General features: G+C 46.7%; 1 pseudogene; it reads left to right on the top strand.

The window, feature by feature from the left end:
• LOC112813098 (RNA-binding protein FXR2-like) overlaps nucleotides 1–1,354 on the top strand; it is a 4,609-nt pseudogene extending 3,255 nt beyond the window's left edge.
• The last annotated feature ends 4,204 nt before the right edge of the window (nucleotides 1,355–5,558 follow it).

Genomic DNA, 5,558 nt, shown 5'->3' with positions numbered 1-5,558 from the left:
TTTCTTTCTTTCTTTCTTTCTTTCTTTCTTTTCTTTCTTTCTTTTTTAAAAGATTTTATGTATTTATTTGACAGAGAGAGACAGCAAGAGAGGGAGCACAAGCAGGGGGGTGGGAGAGGGAGAAGCAGGCTTCCCGCCGAGCAGGGAGCCCGATGCGGGGCTCGATCCCAGGACCCTGGGATCATGGCCTGAGCCAAAGGCAGACACCCTACGACTGAGCCACCCAGGTGCCCCCACCTGGCGTTTTCTGAGGACTCTGACCATGCAAGTGCCCAGGAACCTTGCTGGCAAAGTGATTGGAAAGAACAGGAAAGTTTGTGGACAAATCTGCTGTGGTGAGCCTTCCTGTAGTGGGTGATAATGACAAGAAGAACCCCGGGGAGGAGGGGATGGTTCCTTTCATATTCACGGGCACCCCAGAGAGTATCAGCCACCCGCTTAGAGAGGCTGCAGATTTGAGGACCAGCTTTGGCAGACTGGGCGGGGCTTTGGCCCTCCTGGGCGTGGGCGGGGCTTCTCTGCCTCTCTCCACACTAGCGGAAGCTATGCGGGCAGCTACCAACTTGGTGGGGGCGGTCAGGGCAGGGCGGCCTGTCCTGCCTATGGCCCCAGCTCAGACCCATCCACAGCTTCTGAGACCAAATCAGAGAAGAGGGAGGAGCCCAGATCCCAACCTGGGGGGAAGAAAGCCGGAGGCAGCCGACTGGGAGCCGGGGTAGGGGACCCCCACCAGCCCTCCCGGCCCACCACAAGATACAATGCCTCACCTATCAGCTCAGAGCTGAAAGATCCAGACAGTAAACCCTACAGCTTACTGGACACATCTGAGCCAGAGCCCCCGGTTGATTCAGAGCCTGGGGAACGCCTCCCCCGCGGCAAGTGCCAGGTGCCGCCCTGATGAGGACAGGACTGTCACGGATGGAGGCCTGGAATCTGATGGGCCCAGCATGACAGAGAATGGCCTGGAAGAGGAGTCGAGACCCCAGTGTCAGAAACCAGAGCCGCTGCAGCTGGAACTGTGAGAACTGGATGGATGGTTCCATCGGCGGAGACCGTCAGCCGCTGACTGTGGCTGACTGTATCTCCCAAGCAGAGTCTCAGAGCTGCCAGAAGGCCCCCTCCTTGGAACGCACCAAACCCTCAGAGGACTGTTTTTCAGGACAGAAGGGCGACTCTGTCAGCAAGCTTCCTAAGGGCCCGTCAGAGAATGGGGAGCTCTCCGCCTCCCTGGGGTTGGGTAGTTTGGTGAATGGGGTTTCATAAAACCTCTAGCCCATGTCCTTCCCTTCATCTTGCTTGCTGCCCAACATCATGGCCCTCACAGGCCAGACTGAGCTGCGCTTATCTAGGGGGGAGGGGGGTGGCACAGCAGCCTGGGCCCCCCCTCAACGTGGGGAGGTAGTGGAGGGGTGTGTAACGGGGTCATACCCCCTCCCTCTTGCCCGCCCTACCCCCAGGGTGAGGGGAGCCTCTCTCCTTCCCATCAGACTGGATGTGATTTTATCCTCTAATGCCCTGATCTCTCTGAACAACCCCATCCTCCGCCTGCTGGTGCGGGGTGCTCTTGACCCACCCAGGTTTGACAGTTCAGGGGGGCTCCCTTGCTATCCCTCATCCCATCCTGTACCCCCCATTTCTGGGGCCTCATCACTGTGGAAGATGGGGATAGTAAGGGTATAAGTGGGTAAGAGGCCCGGGGAAGGTTTTGGAGTAGAACCAGGAGTGTGTATGGGGGGGTGACAAGGTCCCCCAGGGGAGGGGGGCCAACTTTGTCTGGCAGATGAGAAGGTGTATTTACTTTTCACTGTACAATATTTTAAAAGATAATTAAAACATCCAAATGGCAACAAAACAAAACAAAAAAACCCAGAGACTGTCAACAGCAAAAAGACAACCTAATTTCAAAATGGGCAAAGAACCGAATTGATGTTTCTCCCAAGAGGAACCAGCCGGAGACGGGGGCTGGAGATTCCTGAGACCCACCTCATCCCAGGCTTGCCACCCTGGCCCGCACACCCAGCCTTCTAGTGGGCCTTCCTTCCTGTGTCCAGCCTGGGCCTCGGGCCATTTTCAAAGACCTTTTTGAGGACCATCACAACCTACCCATCCTGGCTTCTATCCATACAGCCTAATGTCAGGCCACACACCTCCTGCCATGATGAGCCCAGGCACTGCCCCCGGCCTTCCTCTTCTCCCCTTGCTTGGCAAGAGCCCTTCCATGCCTCCTCCCTTGAGATTCATCTTGGCACCCCCAGTCTTGACTGGGAGCCCCTTCCATGCTCCCTCCTGGCATCCCGGCACTCCCAGGAGTTGGCACACAGCAAATGCTCTCAGCGAGGTCTGAGTGGGAGAGTCAAGGAAAGGGGCGTTCACAGACAGAGAGGCCTGGGCTCCGGGCTTTGTCGGACACAGGATGTGACAAGGGACCCTGTTTGGGGGATGGAAGCAGGCAGGGCCTCCTGGAACCCCAGGGAGGAGACGGCTGTGACAAGGAGTGGGGGGACGCCAAAAATGGAGAGGGGCCAACAGTAGTGGTCTTGGTGCCAGAGTGGTGACAGACGGCATTCTAGGTTTTTCCATATACTGCCTATGGCTCAAGGCGATTCCAGAGGGGAGATGGGGGCAGAGAATGGGACAGTGGTACCAGCTCACCCACAGGACTCTAGCTGCCTGGCTGCCCGGCCTTGTCCCTGGCATAGAGAACGTCCTTGATAGCTGATGCTTTTTGAGACTCAGGTGGAAGAGGCACACAGATGCTGCGGATGTGGGGTATGGGACAGACAAAGGCTGCCTGCAGGATGTCACAGCCTTGGGTGGTGAGGCCCCGCAGGGAGGGGCCCAAGGGCACACAGTGGGCCCAGGGAAGCCTCGGGCAGCCCTGGCCATGTGTACGTCCTCACGGATTTGTTCTGCTCTCACCTGCCTCCCAGGATGGCCATATGAGCAAGCCGGTCATCAGAGTTTACATGTTGTTGTTGTTGTTTTTTTAATAAAGCTTGTTACTTTGAGATGGAGTTGGAAGAAATAATACAGGGAGATCTCATTTACCCAGTTTCCCCAATTGTAATATCTTGCAAAACAATATTATGTATCACAGTGCACCCCCTTTAATCCCTGGGAACCTCCATCTGTATAATGTTGTCATTTTATGAATGTCACATTAGTGGGATCATAAAATATATAGCATTTGGGCATTGGCTTTTTTCACTAGGCATAATTATCTGGAGATTCATCCAGGTCGCTGTGTGTGTAGGTAGCTCCTTCCTTTTGTCACTGCTGAGTAGTAGTCCATGGTATGGACATACCCAGGTTTGTTGAGCCATTCACCTGTCGAAAGATGTCTGAGTTGGTGTCGGTTTCTAGCTATTACAAATATAGCTGCTATGAACATTCTTGTGTAGGTCTTTGTGTGAATATAGTTTTCATTTCTCTGGGAGAAATGCCCAGGGGTGCGGTCCTATGATAATTACATGTTTAGGTTTTTAAGAAACTGACAAACTCTTTTCTAGAGTTTCCATTTCCACCAGCCATGTACGAATGATTCAGTCTCTCTGCCTTCTCTCCAGCAGTTGGTACTTTAACTTTTTCCCCCTGTTCTTAGATGTGTAATGATATCTCACTGTGGTTTTAATTTGCATTTCCCTCATGGCTAATGCGTTTCATGGGCTTATTTGCCATTTGTATATCCTCCTTAGTGAAATGTCTATTCATGTCTTTTGCCCATGTTCTAATTAGATTGGTTATTTTTTGTTTGTTTTTTACTGTTGAGTTTTGAGAGTTCTTTATATATTCTAGATACTGGTCCTTTGTTGGGTATGTCATTTGTGAATATTTTCTCCTCATCTGTAGCTTGTCTTTTCATCCTTTAACAGGGGCCTTTTGCAGAACAGAAGTTTTTAATTTTTATGGAGTCCAATTAATAATTTTTTCTTTTTTATGGCTTGTCCTTTTGGGGTCAAGTCTAAGAATTTTTTGCCTAGTCATAGATCCCAAAGACTTTCTCCTGTTTTATTTTTTCTAGCAATTTTATAGTTTCAATTTTAAATTGAAGTCCACAACTTTATTTTGAAGTATTTTTTATATAAGGTGCAAGATTCAGGTTGAGTGTCTTATTTGCCTATGGATGTCCAATTTCTCCAACAGGGTTTGCTTCATCCTTTCTTCACTGAATTGCTTTTGAACTTTTGTTCAAAATCAGTTTGGCATGTTTATGTGGATCTGTTTCTGGGGGGCACTCTACCCTGTTTCACTGATCTATGTCTCTGTCCCTCTGTTAAGACCATATAGTTTTAATAACTGTAGCCATAGAATACACACACACACATTATATTTTATATATTAATAAGCTAGACTGTTTGTTCTCCTTTCAGCAAGGTTGCAGAGTACAAGATCGATGTATAAAAGTCAATTGTATTTCTATATTCCAGCAATGAACACATGGAAACCAAAATTATAAATATAATACCATTTACAATCTTCCAAAAAATGAAATACTTGGGTATAAATCTAACAAAACACATGCAGGATTTACACACAGAGACAACAAAATGTAGATGAAAGAAATTAAAGAGGATCTAAGTAAAAGGAGTGACATACCTTGTTCATGGATTGGAGGACTCAACATTGTAAAGATGTCAGTTCTCCTCATCTTGATATATGGTCGCTATTCCTATCAATATATATCAAAATATCAAAATATCAAAATTCCTGCAAAATATCAAAATACCAAAATATTACAATTTTTTTGTAGATACGGACAAGGTTATTCTAAAATTTATGTGGAAAAGCAAAGGAACTAGAATAGCAAGCATTGTTATTTTAATCCTCTTAACACAGACAAAACACATTTTTTTGTTTTGTTTTGTTCTAAATTATTTTATTGCAGTAAAATTTATATGCAGTGAAATGCACAGATCTTAAACACTCAGTTAATAAATGTTGTCAAATATATAGAACCATGTAGCCAAAACCCCAATCAAGATCCCATTTTCATTATCCCATAAAGTTTCTTGTGCCTCTTCCCAGTTAATTCCCACCACCATCATACATGGCCCACCCCCACACAACCACTGATCTGCTTTCTATCACTGCAGAATAATTTTGCCTATTTTAGAGCTTCATATAAAGGGAATTATACAATATGTACTTTCGAAAACTCTGGCTTTTAACTCAGCATAATTATTTTGAGATTCATCCATGTTCCTAAGTGTATCAATAGGTCATTGTTTTTTTTTTTTTATTTTTTACTACTGAGTAAAATTCCCACAACTTGTTTATCCATTCACTGTTGATGGACATTTGGGTTGTTTCCTGTTTTAGGCTATTACAAATACAGCTGCTGTGAACATATATGTTTGGACATATATTTCCCTTCCTCTTGGGTACATAGTTAGGAGTAGAATGGCTGAATCATATAGGTGTATGTTTAGTGTTATAAGAAACTGTCAACTGCTTCCACAAGGTTGGTACCGTTTTACTCCCACCAGCAGTGTATGAGAGTTCCAGTTGTTCTGTATCCTAGTCAACACTTATTAGGGTCAGTCTTTTATTTCAGCTGT

Source organism: Callorhinus ursinus, unplaced genomic scaffold (genome assembly GCF_003265705.2).
Source record: "Callorhinus ursinus isolate GAN/ISIS: 27379988/994484 unplaced genomic scaffold, GSC_fseal_2.0 scaffold115, whole genome shotgun sequence".
Classification (NCBI taxonomy): Eukaryota; Metazoa; Chordata; class Mammalia; order Carnivora; family Otariidae; genus Callorhinus; species Callorhinus ursinus.
Note: the sequence above shows the minus strand (reverse complement) of the source record. Positions and strands in the feature narration are given on the sequence as shown.